The 19733-nt window shown below is 43.0% G+C and overlaps 1 long non-coding RNA gene across 1 annotated transcript; it reads right to left on the bottom strand.

Moving 5' to 3' along the window:
- Window positions 1–890: 890 nt before the first annotated feature.
- Window positions 891–14280, bottom strand: LOC310890156. Its single transcript, XR_014577076.1, has 3 exons — window positions 13587–14280; window positions 6052–6112; window positions 891–1619 (listed from the first exon to the last, which is right to left on the bottom strand). It is a non-coding gene; the product is annotated as an uncharacterized lncRNA (long non-coding RNA).
- Window positions 14281–19733: the final 5453 nt, after the last annotated feature.

Here is a 19733-nt window from a genome sequence, read left to right as displayed (position 1 = left end):
CTAGTGAAATAACTTTCCCCTTACTTCCCCCCTTCTGAACATACCTATGTAGACATACACATACCATGTAAATCATATTTGCTATTAAAATCCCACAGAGTTTCCTCTGGTCAATTCATTTGGAAGATACAATCCTAACTGATAGACTTATTAACATTGAGATGGTTGTCATCATCAAGATAACGGAAGAACATCACCGGGTTGAAATCAATCCAATCAAAATTTTTAACATTGCCACAAGCTCAAAACAAATGGAGGCAGATCATTTTACAAGATGTTAGCAGGTGGCCCTCAACAGTGTTTTTCCCCCAAAGTAAAGATAACTGAAGCCTCTTCCTCTGGATGCAAACACTGCACCTCTGAAAGAGCCAACCCAAATATACTGTTAAAGGGATGTACCCCAGTCCTGAAAACACCATTTGCAGATAGCAAAATTTTAGTTACATAAAACTAATGTTTATTATACTTATAGTTTAAAATATATGTGTTACCTTCACAAAGTTTGAAAGATTCCTTTAAACTGATTTCAGATCAGTTGTTTGTATCAAGGAATAATAGAATGGTTTGGGTTGGAAGGGGCCTTTAAAAATCATCTGCATGATGAACATTTATTATATAGACATTTCCAGTATGGTCATTTCAAAAAAAAAAAAAAAAAAAAAAAAAGAAGTTTAACACATGCAGAGAGAAGAATATTTCAGAGAATTGCATTGTAAATCTGCCATTAATGCAAATATTTAAAAGGAAAAGTAATACTATATCAACAGCTGGTTCTGGCACAAGTTCATCTCCCATTAAAAATCAGTGACCACCAGATTAGTAGACAAAATTGGAAAATTAGCACCCAGTCCAATCGTTTAGAAACTGAATAGGAGTGGGAGTTGTCTGAAAAAAAAAAAAAAAAAAAAAAAAAAAACAACTAGTTGCTTAAGTTTACTGGAGAAAGAATTACAGGAGGATGTCTATTGGGGCTGGTAACCTACACAGAGAAGAGACAGGTTAGCTTCCTGGTGATACAATGCTTCCTCAGACACAAAGAGGATCAGACTGTATATGTGGGCCTAATAGGCAAGAGCAGGTCCTGTCCATGGGAATGGCACTGCACTTTGAATCTCGCTTTAAGGACTGATCATAAAACATTGTTCAGGTAAAGTGAAGGAAGAGCAAACTCCTCTTGCTAGGCTAGAGGTATTAATCTCAAAGCCAAACTGTGTGTGGGTAATATCATATTCTCCATTGACTTCTTTTAGATCAAAACAAATTTGGTAGATTGGATCTTCATGGTGACTGAGGATGTATGGACTACATTGCATTGATGTATTTCTCAGCATTTGTAGGAGTGTCTAAAAATGCTGTCTTCTTCAGTTTTGTCATAAATAACTCACCATGAGTCTCTCTTTCAAAGTCTCCAAATCTAGAGTCAAGCAGCTCTGAGAGAATCATGTTTCCACTGCCCCCTTACCAATTCCCAGAAAGTGCTAACCTTCCTGGTTATGGATCAAGTCTCAGCTCTGAGGATAGTCAAATCTTCAAAGAACCAATTCCTCTTTTTTCTCCAAACAACCCTTCTCTAGTCCTCAGACTGATGATCAACCAGAGCTTTTTCTTCTGTTCTGCACCTGCAGAAAAAAGAAATAATAAGTTAGAAAGCAAAGATTTTATCTTTCAGCCACAAGTGCTATGCCAATTTTCAGGCATATGTTGCAAGTTCTCTGGTAGAAAGACATTCCTGATGGTGTTCAAAGGAGACTCGAGGAGAGGAGAGGAGAGGAGAGGAGAGGAGAGGAGAGGAGAGGAGAGGAGAGGAGAGGAGAGGAGAGGAGAGGAGAGGAGAGGAGAGGAGAGGAGAGGAGAGGAGAGGAGAGGAGAGGAGAGGAGAGGAGAGGAGAGGAGAGGAGAGGAGAGGAGAGGAGAGGAGAGGAGAGGAGAGGAGAGGAGAGGAGAGGAGAGGAGAGGAGAGGAGAGGAGACTCGAGGAGAGGAGACTCGAGGAGACTCGAGGAGAGGAGACTCGAGGAGAGGAGAGGAGAGGAGACTCAAGGAGAGGAGACTCGAGGAGAGGAGACTCGAGGAGAGGAGACTCGAGGAGACTCGAGGAGAGGAGACTCGAGGAGAGGAGACTCGAGGAGAGGAGACTCGAGGAGAGGAGAGGAGACTCGAGGAGAGGAGAGGAGACTCGAGGAGACTCGAGGAGAGGAGACTCGAGGAGACTCGAGGAGAGGAGAGGAGCGGAGAGGAGAGGAGAGGAGAGGAGAGGAGACTCGAGGAGAGGAGAGGAGAGGAGAGGAGAGGAGAGGAGAGGAGAGGAGAGGAGAGGAGAGGAGAGGAGAGGAGAGGAGAGGAGAGGAGAGGAGAGGAGAGGAGAGGAGAGGAGAGGAGAGGAGAGGAGAGGAGAGGAGAGGAGAGGAGAGGAGAGGAGAGGAGAGGAGAGGAGAGGAGAGGAGAGGAGAGGAGAGGAGAGGAGAGGGAGTATGCTGTTTCATTCACCTTCTGATTCATAGTTGTCTTTTTTTTTCAAAATATGCAAATAGGGGCAGATATTTCCTTGCATTCTTAGCTTTTCTTTACTCTAAAAGAATAAACTTTTTTTCTGAGTGTGCAAGATAATTCAAACCACATGATTCCTTTTTTTCTCTTTGTCAGAAGTGTAAGCCCCTCCCGCCCCTTCAGAAAGAAAAGGAAAAATAGTCCTAAAACGAAACAGGCCACAGTTCCTCTATCTATATCCACTGAGCATTTTTGATCATACAGGGCTGCTACTTTTAAACTTTCCCATCACAATCATTTTCTCTCTACGCCCAAATTGGTTGCAAAGTTTTTCCACATCACTTTCACGATGTGAAAGCACAGGGATGTGCTTTCCTAGAACTGCCTGCAAAGCAGCATGCCAGGAAGTTACAACTCCAGTGCTCCCTCTACACATATAAAATCTCCACTTTGGCAATCACATCTTACAAGAATAGGCAGATTCAAACATGGAACAGCCATCAGTGTTAGTAGGGATGATTCCCAGGGAAAAGTTTCTTTCCACAATGCCATAAGCATCCTCTGTAAGCAAGTGGGATCACAGATCCCGCTTGCAACAAATGAGACATGTGGGAAACCTCAATAGAAGAGAAAAAGTTTTACATCATAGAAAACATCATCCCTGGAGTTGATATATGGGCATGGGAATCCTTTAAGGGAAAGATTTACAGACTCATATTTATGAGAAAGTGTTACATTGCTTTGAAAGTATTCTGTCTTTAAATAAATAAATATATAAATAAATAAATAAAGCAAAAACAACCAAACAACCAACCAACAAAAACTAGGACAAACTCACGTCTGGCAGTGTTATTTACTCTTCCAATGCTGTAACAATGAACTCTCATGAGTGTGCCATTTAGTACAGCTTGGTCAGTACTCACTTCCTGAAGAGCACAACACCCAAGCAGTTACACATAAATGTACTCACACAAAGTTAATTTGCTCTGGAGTTAACTTTAACTTCTCTGCAATTCTCTTTTCCTCCAAGTGAGTCCTTGGTCCTGGGACCATCTTTTCATATACATTTCTACAGGACCTAACACAATACAGATTTTCGTTGTCAGCTAACTTTGTGATTGCGTAATAAAAGTGTCCACAACTTTGATCACAAAGAAGAGCCATCTTCCTTGAAATGTAACTGGTAGCATGCAGAAAATGATAAAGGTTAGGGATGTTGAAAAGGTGCAGGTATTGAAACATGGTCTTCTTCCCATCGTGAGAAGTGCCCAACTTCTATTGAGTGCTGATAAAAATAATTGTTCACAAACATAATGCATTCATTGTTTTTAGAACTGAACAGTGTGCTTGTACTGGCTTTACAGGAATGCTGGGAGGATAACAGCACTAAAGATCACACAGTGTTCAGATATCACAATAAAGTGGGCCTTGGAGATGTGTCAGAAAGACAGAGGGGTGCTCAGTATGCTATACATCATGCATGAAATCAGAGAAGGAGCGGGCTGTCACAATGAATCAAACAGGCTCCCCCTCTCCCTGCTCCTTCCAGGGTTGCACACTGCCACAACCTGAGCTGGAAAAGCTGGAAATGAAAACTCAGTCCTCTCCCAGGAGGAGAAACACCATGGAGCCATTTCTCCAAGCACAGCTCCGATCTCAGCACCTGCTGCCCTGCGTAGCTCTTGGCAGGCAGAAGGGCAAAAGAAAGAAAAATCAGAAACAAAAAACCCTTGGAATCAGTGAAGCAGTTAATCACCAAACACTTTCTTTTTCTGTGGTGCCATGTGTTCTCCCACCAGCAACCCTTCCCCTCAAAGCACTTAGTAAAATAATTTAATTAAGAGATGACAGGGCCTTCAGATTAAGCCAAGTCAAACAGAGATATGGTCTCTGTTTTAAACTTTGAAGAGTTTACAGGAAATTTTGAAAAAATAAGAAGAAAAAAGAAAAGGAGAAGAAGAAGAAGAAGAAGAAGAAGAAGAAAGAAGAAGAAGAAGAAGAAGAAAGAAGAAGAAAGAAGAAAGAAGAGAAGAAGAAGAAGAAGAAGAAGAAGAAGAAGAAGAAGAAGAAGAAGAAGAAGAAGAAGAAGAAGAAGAAGAAGAAGAAGAAGAAGAAGAAGAAGAAGAAGAAGAAGAAGAAGAAGAAGAAGAAGAAGAAGAAGAAGATGAAGATGAAGATGAAGATGAACAAGATGTATATTATGCACAACAGCAGCAGCACTCACCTCCTAAAGACCACGCCCTGCATGGTATTACTGAGTAGAAATTAAGGAATTACTCCTACTCCCCCACACCTCCAATCTCATATGTAGCATTTTCAGATCCAGACGATACATTGAAATAAGCTTTCCACCACCAATGACTAGTATCAGATCAAGACAGCTTTCCATTTATGAAAGCACAGGAGTTGCTGGGACTCAAGGGTAACTCCTAAGTGGCAGATACACAAAAGCAGCTGAAGCATCAGTTTCCCTGTGATGCCTATGAATACCAGGCACTTGGCAGTGAATAATCAGCATGAAGCAGAACAGAAGCAATAAGTCTTCATTTGAAACTTATTATGTACAGACTGGATAATTGGAAACTGTACCCAGAAACATAAGATCAAGATCCGGATTGCTGCTTACCTTCTTAATTTTCTCCCTTTCTTCATGTCTCCCTTTTCTTTCTAGTCCTTCTTATTTGATCCGTTCAGATTAATCTTTACACATAAAGGATTGCCTTATACATTTACGATTTTAGCACAAAATAGCTGGATCTTTCTCTGCTTTTCCTTTCCCTTAGTTTAAGGAAGAAAAGGTCAAATTACTGGTCTAAACAAAGGAGGTCCTAGGGGCCTCAGACATCTCACATCACCCTTTAAGTACTCCTTTTCATTTAAAGAATCTACACAATATATTCGATCTGCAATATGACTAGCACTCCAAAATAACAACCTGAAGGTGTGAGTTATTATTTTTTATGCTTCAAAGGCACAAGACCTATTAAATATGGACAGCTGTACAGGAGATGTAATAAACCAAGACCTACATTCACAGCAGAATAAAACAGCAGGATCTGATGTGCACCCACATTGCTGCTAGAGCAAAGTTACACAGCTCTGCTCGTGACCTCTGCTCTGAGCCAGATACAAACAATGGAAGTACTAATCTGCATGAATTTCACAGCATGTTTCTTGCAAAAGCAGGGCTCTGAGACTTGGTAAGTTGTTTCAGGTTTATCAGAGGGCAAAGTGACACTTCCAATCCCTATGAAACATCTACCTGCAATTAAGTGTTGATTTACAACCTCATTCAAGAGGTCCTTACTTCCTGCTCTTGCATACAGATTTCCCCTGCCATCACCTTTCAACATATCCTTTTATTTTATCCTTTGTTACATTTATTTTTGCTGATGTTGTACAACAGTGTAGCTGCCTAGTCACCTACAGTTTTGAACTTTGACTTTTCAATAAGGAAAGGGGGAAAATAAAAAAGGTAGAATTTATTTTTAAAACCACAAACAGAAAGGGGGAGAGGGGGACTTTATAAAGGAAAATATCATTTGAGGTTACTGAAACCTCTTACCTTTTGATGCAGAAACTAAGTCCAATGAAGAGATCGTCCCATACAATGTTGGGCAATTATCCTGCAAAATAAGAAAAACTCTCTAAACAACAATAAAATTATTTTTCCATATGCAGCACAAAAACATGAACGTAATAAACAAATTCTCTGGACATTAACAAATGGTTAAATAACAGAATACAGATACCATTCTCTCTGATACCAGAGATGCACCTGACAGCCCTAATATATGATGATATAGAGCATAATATAATAACTGGAGCCCTGAGGCAGACTGTGTGAAAGTGGTGCAAAGGAATCCTTGCTTTCCAAAGAGCTTGTTTATCAAGAAACAACAGGCAGAACCATGGGTACAAAGAGGCTCCTGCAAGTCTTACAAAAAAAATATTGCAGGCCAATGGATCTGGCACACAATCATATAACCAAGAGAGGCTTTTCTTACAGTGCTGTAGCAAGCACACCCACATCAGTCAAAGACAATGAGACAAGAATTCATTCCTGGAATTGTGTTTGGTAGCCAACAAAGAGCTCCACACCTGATTCAACCACAAGACATGACAGGAGATGTCAGAAGGCTCTGCTCATCCACAGAGTCTCTATTTTGGCATTAGCACATAGCTAAGCCCCCGCTGTGGGTGGTTTTGCATGTGCAAAGTCAAGCCAGGAAGGAATGTGAGAGTGATTCAATCTGCATTGTCGTGGTCTGGGCAGGAGGCCAGTTTTTCCCTCTCCGTATTACACTTCATCAAGACAGGTCCAGCCTGCTATGCTGTTTAAGCAAAAATGCCAGGGTGAAGCTGACAGCACATGCCAGCACTTGTCCCTGGTGCTGCCGAGCTCTGCTCTGCGTGCCAGAAACCCAAACCAGCTGAGAGCAGCAGACCACGTTCCAGCCTTATGAGACCTGCGACCCCTCTGACATGGCATGGGTGGGCCTGTCACACTTGGGTACCTTGGGTGAGGTGGCTCTTCCCTTGCGGCAAATCCACAGGAAAGGTGTTGATCTCAGCAAGTGTAGGACAGTTCGGGTCAGTACCCTGGCCAGCTCAGGACTTCTGGAGCACACCGTCTCCACTGCTCCCCACACAACCTTGCACACATTTTCATAGCCCTCCAACATGGTGGGTTAGGCCTCCCATCACCCAAACGTCATCATCTCTCCAGGGTGAGAAGCATCTTCCCTTGTTGTTTGTGTGCCAGTCACCTGGTACAAAGGTACTCTGCCCTGCCACCAGCCTGATCCCAGCACCTCAAGCCTCACCTGGCTGTGACAGAGGCCTCATCCTGCACTGCTGCATGGTGGACTTCAAATCACTTTGCCCCACTGATGCCTTTCAGATGGCAGCTGGCCTCCCCCAGGGCACCTCCACTGTCTACACTATGGGGGAATGGCTGCAGCTAGCATGAAGTTGGATTAGTGTTACCACTCTGGATGTGTCGCTTATCACTAGGCACAGCCTTAAATACTGTTTAGAACTTTATTGCCATTGCACGTTCATTGTCTCTTCCATAAGCATGCTCAATGCACAGGATGCCATGAATGACCAAGTAACAAGTCTTTCTGCACAGGTTTCACTGGACCAGCCATTCTTGAGGAGAGACTCACTGAAACAATAGGAAGAGGAACAGTGAGAGCAGCTCATGCAGAAGGTTCTCTCTTGCTAGAATAACTGGCAGATAGTTCTAAATAAAGAAATACAAGCTGAAAGGTTATAAAAGACCTGCCTGATATGAAGCTAGGTTCATTTTCAGGTGTATTCTTCCTAGGCAGCAAAGAGGCACCACAAACATTTGTTTACAGTACAGATCAAGAACTGATACGTATTTTCCCTCCAGGTTCCACAATGTCCTCCAAAAGAGGACCATAGGAATTTAGTCCATATTCCAAGGGAGAACACATAATTGTTTTTTTCTCTGTTTTCTCCTTTTCTCCTTTTGGGAGAAAAAATGAAGGAAAAATGTGTAAAAATGTATAAAAATAAAATGGAATTAAAGGTCAAGAGGAAATAAATAATGATTTATTTAAGGCTTTCCCCAAATTAACATGCTTACCTCAAAGCTTTTGTTTTAAAAATTTTGAGGAGGAAAAGGGTATAAAATTAGGAAAGAATAAAATTGAAAGGAAAAATGCTGAGTATCTTTTTCTGTGTTTTGTGATAACAAGTTTTTAATTAGACAATGCCTACATATCTACTAAAAAAATAAATCAGTGCTTTCAGTGACAATGTGCAAGTGAAGAAAATTTGGAGCTTACCAGCAAAGAGCAGAAATAACACCAACACAGCTGAAGTTAGAGAGCATTTATGGCAGATGAAGTATATGAAAAAATTAGGTGCCGAATATTCTTTGACTGTTGACATTTTAACTCTAGGTTTCTTCTGAAAAACAGACAAGCAGAAACACTCCTGCACATCCATCCAGAGATGCATCTGCTGACTTGTTCTCTTTCTTCTGGATTGTTTTACAAATCCCATCACTTCTTATTTGCCCAGAATGCTTGGATGTGTTTCATCTAGGACTCAGAAAAAAATAATGTAAGAGGAAAGCATGTATAAAAGAGGAGCAGCCTGAGGAACAGCCCTGGGATCCCAGAGGAACTTGGAGCAGAGCTAAAAAGATTAAAGAATGAGAAAAAGCTGGTTAGAGCCATACTAAACTGCACTAGAACCACACCGCCAGGGACATGCTTCTTTTAGTAGTAAGCTCACAAAAAAACAAACAAACAAACAAAAAAAACACACAAAAAAAACCTTTTGTTAGAACTAGACAACTGGAAATGTTTAAACAGAAATGCTTATCTACCTCTCCCCATTTTCATTCTAACCTCATCTCAAAAGCCCATGAAGATTTGAGAGTTATTCAAGTCATTGTTTGATTTAGAGGATTTTTGTCTAATGGAGAACAGGACTTCTGGCAAATGATGCAGACCAGGGGGTGGAGGAGGGAGGAATAAACAAGCCTCTCCACCCCTTACAGTAGCAGCCACAGCCTAAGTGGATGCAGGCAGTCTGACTAGAAACCATAATAATGGTTCTGAAGTCCTGTGTAAGGACCATCACTGACACACAGCAGCAATGGCTGGACAGGCCACCCAGCCCCCAACCTCTGTTGTGTTGAACTGTGGGGAAAGAGTAGGGAAAGGGAAGAAAAGGGAAGATTGAATTAAAATCATTAGACATGTGAGATTCTTAATGCAGAGAAGAACTCAAGGTGAGTTCTCCAATAAAGTGATGTCAGCATCACTTTACGGTGACTGGTCATTTCATCAGTCAAGTTTGCTGAAGTACAGAAATGCATCTGGCTGAAATAAGGACCCCATATTTGCAAACATCCTTCTCTGGAAAAAAAAAGAAAATTATTTATATATATAAATAAACAAAATGCTTTGTTTATTTTTGATTTAAAAAAAAAAAAAAAGCAAAGGCAAAGCAAAAATTTATGTTTTGCCTTCAAGCCTTCTATTTGACAAAGCTTGTTCTGTCCCCTTTCAGCAAAACTCTCACCTTTACCAGTTCATTCAGCTTTATTTAAATTCCTCTGAAAGAGTAAGAATAGTAAGGAAACCAATGTGGTTAAGCAGAAAAATAAGGGCAATTACAGAATTAAGAATTCAAAAAGCTGAAACTGTTTCCAGACAAGGCGTGTAAAGGGAAAATTAAGTCTGGCACTAAATGCAAAATTACAGGTGAAAAATAGGAGAAACTAGCAAAAAGACTCAAGCTATTTATTAATTTTTTATATTTTTTTTTCTGCATCACAAGTAGAAAAAAGCTCAGCAGAATTAATAGGTCCAGCTAACAACCAGGCTGTGGGAGGAGGGTTGAGAGTGAACAAGAGCGTTGCAAGGAGGTTAAATGAATGCCATGCACCAAAAAGAAGTTCAAACACTGGGGTAATGCCCAGACTGGAACTCTTTGTTTAGGTAGAAGGAGAAAGTAGAAGGGGCAATTCACCAGAGCATCTCTCAAAGACTGAAATAGCTGAGGAAGAAATTTCAGTACGGATGGGCAAAATGAACAGTAGCAAGTCACCAAAACCGTAAGGCATTCTCCAAGAAACCCAAACGGAACTCACGTATGGAAGAAATGAATTACTAACAGAATAAGCAGCATCTCACTTCAAACACCTTTGGCATTGGAAAACTAGAGGCCAACAATTTTTTATTTTAAACACTGCAGGAAAATACAGACCTGTTAGGCTAACTACCAAAAAGAGAAATCTGAAATGAAGTGCAGAGCCAGAGGGCACTTGGATAAATATACTCTAATTAAGAAGCACTTACATGGCTTCTGTAAAGAGAAGACCCTTCCTACAAACCTCTTAGAGGTCTTTGAAGAGATGAAAAACTGTTCACATACGGGACATTTATATGATACAGTCTACTTGGATTTCTTACAGCTTTTGACACAAGCCTTCACCTGAGGCCTCTAAGGACACTAAGCAACCTTGGTACAGGAAGGACAGTCATGACAGGTGTAAGTAGTTCATAAAAAGGAGGCCCTAGTGTAAATGTTAGTTCATGGAAAGGAGGCTATCACCCATAGGCAGGTCTGCTTTGTGAGCAAGGAGGTAAAGTTTCTTGATGGTACAAAGTTTCTCAAAGTAGTAAGAAAAACCGTGAAGAATTACAGTGAGACCTGGCTGAGCTGATAGGTTGTTTCACAAAAACAAAACAAAACAAAAAAGTCAGCTTAGTGCTTGGCAACAGCATCCAAAAAGATATTAAGAACTGACAGCAAACAAATGTGGAGCAAAACAGACAACATTACTACACTCCTGTGTAAATCTATGATTTGTCCATGCTTTAATACCAAATTCCTTTTTTCTAGTTATGTTTGACCGTTATTGGTTGGGCAACTGCGATACTATCCTACAGCCTCTGGAACTGTGAGTCTACATGAAAATTTCCATCAAAAAGTTCACGTAGTAAAAATTATCCCTTCTTCGTGCTCTATGCGGGACATATAGAGTCAGAAGTATTTCAATAATGTTAATTAATTTTATTTATTGATTTAAGCACACAAAGACTTTAAGCTGTGAAAAGCATGAGGAAAACTAATTCAACTTTTTTTTTTTCATTTTTGTTTTCAAATAGAAAATTGAGAGAGAAGCAAGGAAAATAAAAATGATTTTGATAAACCATAAAATGTTTTCAATATTTTTGTCAAATGAATAAATCTTTTGGCAGACATTCTTTTCTTGATATGACCAGTGTTGTGCATTCACAACATGACTGCAAAACACACATATTGTAGAGTTAAGGATTTGGGCAGAAGTAGGGAAAACAGAGTTCAATAACAAGCAATGCAAACAACACTTGCCTTCAGCTTTCAGATACATGTTCTCAACCAGAATCTTCAGATATAACTGCAATGCAATCAATAAATCCTGACAGCAATCAAAAAAGCACTCAGATGTTGTATTAATCTATGAATAGGAATATCTCCTAGGAAGAGGCAGTGTGGATTTCATTGCTTTCTCTGCAATTAAAATGGATTGTGGAAATACTGGAGAACAAAACATGGTCCATTGTTGTGTCACCTCCTGCAGATGACCTCAGGAACTTAAAGACTTGTGACTTGGCAACCCCTTTTGATAACATGTCAGTGTTAAAGGTCCTGTCTTGTTTGGTGTGTGTGTGTTTTGTTCTTGTTGTTTTAACTATTATTTTTATTTATTTATTTATTTATGCTACTGGAGGAAACCTGCAAGATTGTATTAAAAATAGAGCTTAGCCACTAGGACTAGCTAAACCATGAAATTATTTAGTTTATCTAAAGGCATGCCATCAAAAACAATACTAAGAAAGCAGTAAGTTACCATTTTAACAGGACTGAAAATGCACGAAAAGCTGTATCCTTCAGGGAAGGGTAAAATCTGTTTTAAATTCCAGATTCATCTCCTCAGCAGGTGTAAATCTGCATGGTTGGTAAAGATACCAGAGGATTTTGTGCCACAAAGATTTGGGACAAACAAAGACCGCACAGGATCTTTTGACATGAAGACTTCAGACATGTATTTTCATTGATGTTTGATTTAATTTAATTGATATGCACTTCAGATAGAGAATGCATACTGCCACAAATGAAAATTCTGGATGTGGAAAAATAAGACCATTTCAACAGGCATTGAGATATGTAATTATTATTCTTTGGTCTGTGACTAGAAAAACTGTACAGGGTCACCAGCACAGATGCCTCTTCTGGTGCCATACAGCAAATATACTAACTCATTAGGAGTTCCTTTTACAAGCCATTTGTAAATCTTTATCTCTGAGAAGGAGGCAGTAACATCTCAACTCCGTAAAATTCTCGCTGAAGAACAACTTCATTTTGGATTTGGCAGACATTCTTTTCTTGTTGATTCAGAATATCTCAGAGGGATTATTAATATTCCATTACCTTTTACTCTAAGAGAGTCACAGCCTTTTTGAATCCTGTGTTTGACTTTAATCTTACTTCTACTGATGTCCTTCTACATCCCCTGCTCTGCCCATCTCATCCTGCAATACCTGTCTTGTTTGCATAAATCCCAATTAGCCACAACACACTCAAAAGCAATAGGAACAATACCCACCTCTCCAAGTCCTTGTCCTCTTTACAGCCAAGATCATCAAAAACTGTGGTTCAGTGGTTAGTTTCACTTACTCTCTCTTTCCTCCTCAGTCATAACAAAACCAAATTCAAAATCTTTTTTAGGTATCTGGCTTTCAGGTTTGCTTAAAGTTTGTGATCTAATTTAATTTAAAACCATTCCCTGCTAGACTGTGCACAGGCTTTCTCAGTGCCTCTTCCCACATTGTCTCCATCTTTAAAGAATCACCTAGCTTTTTCCCTTTTCCTGCTTTCACAGTAACAGCTGACAAATCGTCTTGAGTCTTAAGTTTATGGTTACCTTTGTATCCCAGGAATTTTGTGACCAGTGTGTTAAAGACACTACACAAAAACACAATTCCCAAGATGACCCTGTTATCTGCCTGATACCTGCCAGGTTGCTGTTGCTCCCAGCTGCTTTATAAGCACAAAGCAACTTTCCTCCACTCCAAAAACAAAACAAAACAAAACAAAAAAAAAACAGAGAGTAAGAAGTGCCTGATAGCACCCCATATCCAAGATCAAGAATACCAATTTTCCAGCATCTCAACCAAATGGTGAAATTCCAAAGTTAGACTGTGTGCTCCAACCCACCCCTATTCTACCTCCATACAGCACAGAGGGGGTGACCTGAGAGCACCTCCTTGTGTGTAGTCCCTCCACAGCATGCACGGAATCAGTATATTTAAAAAAAAAAAAAGAGGTCTTTGTAAAGGGTGTTTCCCCTCACCCCCCTGCCTTCCTCCGGAACTGAAGTGACTGAAGCAATAGGCAGCTTGGGCATTATTAGCCACTCTTCTTTGGACACGTGAGACCGCTGGAAACTCTGTGTCAGTTACCATGTCCAAGAGCAGATGTCGTGCCAAGCCATTCATAAATGCCAGTGTTCTCTTCCTTGTTTCAACTTTCTTTTTACTCTATTTTTTTTTCCAAGTCACTCACCAGCAGGGCTCTTCCTCGCCCTCCCTCCAGCCGATGGTAGTGAACTCCAGAGATTCCTGGCTGCCTTTCCCACTCCTGCTGGTATCAGGATGGGGAGCCACTCCAGCCCTCCAGCTCCCCAGCAAGAATCCACAGGGCTGGAAAGAGGGGAGGAGAGAAAAAACCTGGCTGCTGAGGGAAACCCCCACACCCCTGGCTCCATCCTCAGCTGCAACGGCCTTCTGAAGGAGTCAAAACTGCAGGGGTGACAGAACACAGATTAAGCAGGCAGTCAGAGGGAGGATTCCTAAGATATTTTCCAGCTGGGATTTCAAAAGGGGCAAGAACAGCTGCATTTTTCTGATCTGGAAAACCTGCTGCCAGCTGTGGTGGCTGCAGTATTGTCCATTCAAACTTGCCAAACTCTTAGACCAGCCTTGTTCCCCAGCCCCTGAGCAGACAGATTTCCTTAACTGCCCATGACTGGTCCAGAGCTGACAGAGGGTCTCTACACTACTTCTCTTAGACAACCAGCTCAGGACTTACAGGAAAACAATGTACCCCACTGCACAGGCACAACCTGGGACTGCTGCAGCTTGGGGTTATGGAGCCACCAAGGCTGGCCTGAGCAGCAGAAACATCCCAGCCCTGCCCATGGTGTCTGTCCCAGCATCATCTTCAGCTCACTGGACCAGCAGTCCACACATACCTTCCCCTCTGCATTCATTGAACATAATCGTATTTCCTTGCATTCATATCAAATGCAGAACTGCTTGAAGAAACTGTAAACACATGAAGCCTTGTACTTTTCACCTTTACTCCGATGGTCTCCATTCTCCCCTGCAAAGCCCTGCCAAGGGCCTCCCCTGGGAAGCAGCAACGTGCCTGCACTCCTGGCTCATAGAGACACACTACTGCACTGCTCCTGATGAGCTGGGGACATGGCAATGTCACCACTGTCTGCTGAGGGGTGAAGAGACTGCTAACAAGGAGACGCAGCCCCTCATCAGGAGGGTGCTGTAGAGTTAGTGTGTGACAGAGCAAAGTTTGACATTTCTTGAAGTGGGAAGAAAAAGCCTCCTCACAGTGTTATGGGCCATTTTTAAAAAGAAGGACTAATACAGCTCTTGAATCCCTGGAATGAATCAGGTGAAGTAGTTCACAGAAAAAATGCACACTTTGATATCATTCACAACAGGGCAACTTATCTAGAGAATCAGCAATTATCCTTGCAAACCAGGATGTGCCCTGAGAATTGAATCTGAAGTATACAGCAGATAAGAAATTAAACCTGTTTCTCCAAAGCCCTTACTGTGCAGATCTTTTTTCTTTCTTCCGTGATTTTTAGGTGCCCTTCAAAGTCATTTCAAAATCTACATTGGCCTGGGATTTACGAGTGTGTCTGATTCCATGACAAGAAGAGAGCTAAGAGCTCTTACACTTCTGCTGCTTCCTTTCAGAGATACCACTGCTTCGTGAGGCAACAAAGTTTTCCATAGTGATGCAGGCTAAACCAGATGGAGGCAAGTCTCTTATTTTGGAGAGGAGATTAAAAGAATGCTTCTATTTCTTTTTACTGCTGCACTAGTGGTCCATTACCAAGCCTTCCCTCAAGATACCAGTGGGTATAAGATAGTCCCTTGCTACGTTTCTGAGCCAGTGCCTTAATATCTAAGGCAGTCTGGAAGAAACACAAATAATCCCATACTGGCTTGCAAGGAAGAGAAAACTTGCATGCAACACTGAATGAATGTCCCAGAGAAGCAGTGACCAATGATTCACTTTGAGTAATGCTGACTCACTTCAAGGTACTTTCCATGTACACACACACACGCTGAGAGAGTGAACGAAAATAAATGCCTGATCTCAAGAAAGTTCAAACTAAATATTGTTGTAACCTTTTACTTTACCCAGAGAGAAAAATCAGTCTTCTTTTTATGGAGAGAGACTGTTTGGCAGAGCAGCCAAAACCAGTTGTTTTTGTTTTCACAGGAGTTTCAAATCCAGAGATAACTGTTAAGGACAAGTTTTTAGGGTGTGTGGGGCAGGCCACAAAATTGCAAGTGCTTAAAGTCTGGAGTGTGTAAACAAAGGCTTGCAAATGCTGCAGGGCCTCAGCATGGACTCATGTCTCAAGGGATGGGGCAAAGCCAAGTGCTGGCAGGATGGTGGCTGAGCAGCATTTGCAAAGCTTTGCCATGTTGAAAATGATACCAGAATTTGGGCAGCATAACGCAGCCCATTTTACTGACAAGCAGGCAGAGGTAGCTTGCTTGCGAGGCAGGAGCCCTCAGCCCAGTTCCCCTCTCCCAGTTCCAGAGAAATACATCCTTGCTGAAATCCTCCCCAATCTGTAGGTGCACAGACTTGGCTGAAGGAGCATGAGGACACTGCTCTGGACCAATGGTGCTTCTGTTCCCCTGTCTGCTGCCTTGATCTGCCCGAGCGAGGTCTCTGCTTAGCCCTAATCTTTTCTTGCTCACCCGTATTTTCCGCAGTCCTGTCACACTGTCAGTTTCTATCTTTTTATCTTGAATCCTCTGCTGGCTTTCCCCTCCCAGGTCCATGCTTTGTGGCATTCATTCCCCAGGCACATGCTGTTGTCTAAGTACACATCTCATGGTCACAGCAGAGACACACTTCCGTGCTGCACAAAATCCTGCTGTCCCTGCTCACACAGCAGTTCCTGGAAAATACCTTCTGGGCCTGAGACATCTCTGGGAGACTCACTGCACTTTATGGGTTCTCCTTGCTGTCCTGAACAGGTCTGAACACTTGCACTTGTGCTATCATTGCCAAAGCTAGTGGGAAGTGATATGTATTCTTTTTGGCTCCTTGGCAGGATCAGGTTTCACCAAAAGTGAGTGCCACTGCTTTGTGAATATCCTCATGTGGCTTCTTGGGGTGGGGGGGCTCTCCTTAAGGTTTTCTTAGTCCTCAGTTAATTCCTCGCAAATTAAAAGCCTAAAAAGCGGGCAATGTTGTCTCAGAGCTCCTTAGTATGGTCACTGATGTGAGTTAAGTTCCTCCCCAGGAAGATGTCAGAAAGCTGGTGGTATGGGGCAGGAGGCAGAGCTTGTGGTCAGGACAGAGCCACAGCATCTTGCAACAGCCTCGAGGCTGACTGTCCTCCTCAGGGCTGATTTAGAAAACAGAGTCATGAGGTGGTACCATTGCCCCAGCAGTGCCTTTTGCTTCAATGTGGTTCAACAAGAGGAAGTGCAAAGTCTTGCACCTGGCAAGGAACCACCCCAGGTACCAGGACATGATGGGGGCCACCCAGATAGAAAGCAACCTAGCAGAACAGTACCCACGGTTCCTGCTGGACACGAAGCTGAACATGAGCCAGCAATATGCCCTTGTAGAAAAGAAGGCTAATGGTGGCCTGGGCTGCATTAGGCAAAATAATGCCTGCAAATGGAGGCAGATGATCCTTCCCCTCTCCTCAGCACTGGTGAGACCACACCTGAAGTGCTGTGTCCAGATCTGGTCTCTCGGTACATGAGAGACATGGGTGTGCTGGGAAGAGTCCAACAAAAGACCACAAAGATGATGAAGGGATTGAAGCACCTCTCCTTTGAGGAACAGCTGAGAGAGGTGGGACTCTTCAGCCTGGAGAAGGATAGGCTCTGGGGTGCTCTCTTCCACTTACTTAAATACTTGCAGGGAGGGTGCAAAGAGGATGGAGCCAGGCTCTTTTCAGTGGTGCCCAGGGCCATGACAAGAGACAGTGAGCACAAACTGAAACACAGGAAGCTCCCTCTGAACACCAAGCAGCACTTCTTTACCTTTCAGGTGATTTAGTGGTGGCACAGGTTACCCAGAGAGGTTGTGGAGTCTCCCTCCTTGGATATCTTCAGAAGCTGCCTGGACATAATCCTGAGCAACATGCGCTGTGTGTCCCTGCTTGAGCAGGGGTTGGATCAAGTGACCTTCAGAGGTCCCTTCCAACCTCAACCACTTTGTGATTCTGTGAATACATATTACCTGAATGCATATGAAATAAATAGAGCTGGTCAGAAATCATATGCCAGCCACCTGCAGGGAAGCTGAGTACATCCCAGCAGCCTTTAATCACCCACACCATATATTGGCCAAGAGGCTTCCATTGTGCCTGGAGCAGAGAGCAGATACTGCTTGCCAAAGGGAAGGACGAAGAACACCTGCTGCGAGATGGAAGCCAACAGGCTCTACATTAATTAAATCAGATATAAATCAATAATGCCAGTGATAATAAGAAAGAACAAGTGAGTCCAAATTATTAATATCAAAACAGATCAAAACTGGTGATATTCAAGACTGTTCCACTGAAAACTGCCCCCTTCCCCTCCCTTTCCCTGATTCTGTTTTGAAACTCCTCATGCCACGTGGAATTAAATGGAAAGCTTTCCATCTCTATCTCCTCAAAGCATCCAAAACATGATTGATTTTTTTTTCCTTTCTAAACACAAGAAAGTGCCAGCATTCTTGCACTGCACAAGGCAAACTGAGGCATGGGAATTTTAGAGGGCTGAGAGACACAGCCAGCGCAACTCACCTTGTCCTGTCTGCACTGCAATGGGATTGCACCAGTGTAAATCATAAAACAGCCATACTGACCCAGAGCAAAGCCCAGCCCCAGTGATGGCACCTGGCTCCCCACCATCTCATTCAGAGGAGTGTGTGTGCTCCTCCTCTTGCACATCTCACAGGAGGTGAGCTGCTCTGCACTTTCTCCTGCCTGGCTATGGGCTTTTTGTACATCTTTCTAGCAAGATAATTGTCTGAGACCTTTGCTCCCTTGACATGCATGATCAAACATTTTTCAAAGCACAGGGGAAATGGGGCACAAAGGAAACCTACACTTCCAGTGAAGCTGTCAAGGCTGGGCACATGCACAGTTTTTGGACCAACTCAAGCATTTTATACAGGGCACATATGTCAGGACATCATTGGCATCCTCATGCTTTGGACACTAAAAGGAGAGCGTGGGTGCCTGGAGCATCCCTATTTCCAGCCCAGGCAGGCTTGTGGGGTCAGCCCACACTATCCTGCAGAGCCTACAGTGACTCTGCCCCACAAATACAGCTCTGCTACCCCAGGTCACCACGGTGCTCAGCCGTCTGAGTGTCCCCCCATATATCAGGCTTGGGAATCCTCTACATGAAGCTGCACCATCCAGCCCCTTGCTTGCCCACTCCCAGGTGAGCCATCCCTGGCACCTCTCAGAGATGTGCTCAAACCTGTGCTCACCAGGTGGCTGCTGTTACAGAGCTGAGAGGTTTAACAGTCCCAGCCACCTGTTTATAAGCATAGATAAGAGATTTGCACAAACAGGCAGCAGATGTGAGACCTGGTTTTTGTGAAGCCAGAGGCAGAGGGGGCTCCCCACCAGTTTCAGTGTAATTTTCCCTAATTACAGAGGACAGAGTGCTCAGCAGCAGGGGTGGTCACTGGCAGCTGGCGAGGCCCATGAGGCCTGGTGGGGCATGCGGCCTCTTGCGCCCCGTGCACGGGGACGGAGGGAGGCCGGGCAGGCTGGGGGCAGCTCTGAGCGCTGTCAGTATGAGTTCAGTGGGGTATTTCTCCTTCCAAGCAGGAACAGCAGACCCGACACTCCCCTGGGGGATTTACCAAACGGTGAGGATTTTGTCAGGAATTTTGCAGAGGCCCTCTTTGGAGAGAACATTCTGTGCCTGACCTCTTTGCAGTTCATTTGGCTCACAAGACACCTTCCTGTGCTGGATTTTGCTTCTCCTCCCCTTCCCTCCCTGCCTTTGGCCTTTTCTGTGAAGAGAAACAACAATTCAACCAGCCACTCTCCTGAGCAGCGGCAGCATTCACCACAGAGGAGAGGACGAGGAGAAGGTGCTTGCTCCTACGTCCGGCAGCTGAGCACGGCCATGCAGCTCCACAAATCCAGCATCCCCGTCACCGCTGCTCTGCATTGCACTGTTCCAGCTTCAGAGCCAACTGCACTTCCAAAGAAATGAAAACTCATATATGCATAATCTTTGCAGGCTCCATCAACGGTATGAGGCAAAACAGCTTTGAAAACACTTACTCATATTCCAGCCACTCCCAATACTGGAAACATCATCAATGATAAATCATATCTTTCAATTAACCTTGATTTTTTTTTTCTTCAATACAAAACTAGCCAAGAATTTATCTTATTACAAATGTATA

The sequence above is a fragment of the Anser anser genome (genome assembly GCF_964211835.1).
Source record: "Anser anser genome assembly, chromosome: Z".
Taxonomy (NCBI): domain Eukaryota; kingdom Metazoa; phylum Chordata; class Aves; order Anseriformes; family Anatidae; genus Anser; species Anser anser.
Note: the sequence above shows the minus strand (reverse complement) of the source record. Positions and strands in the feature narration are given on the sequence as shown.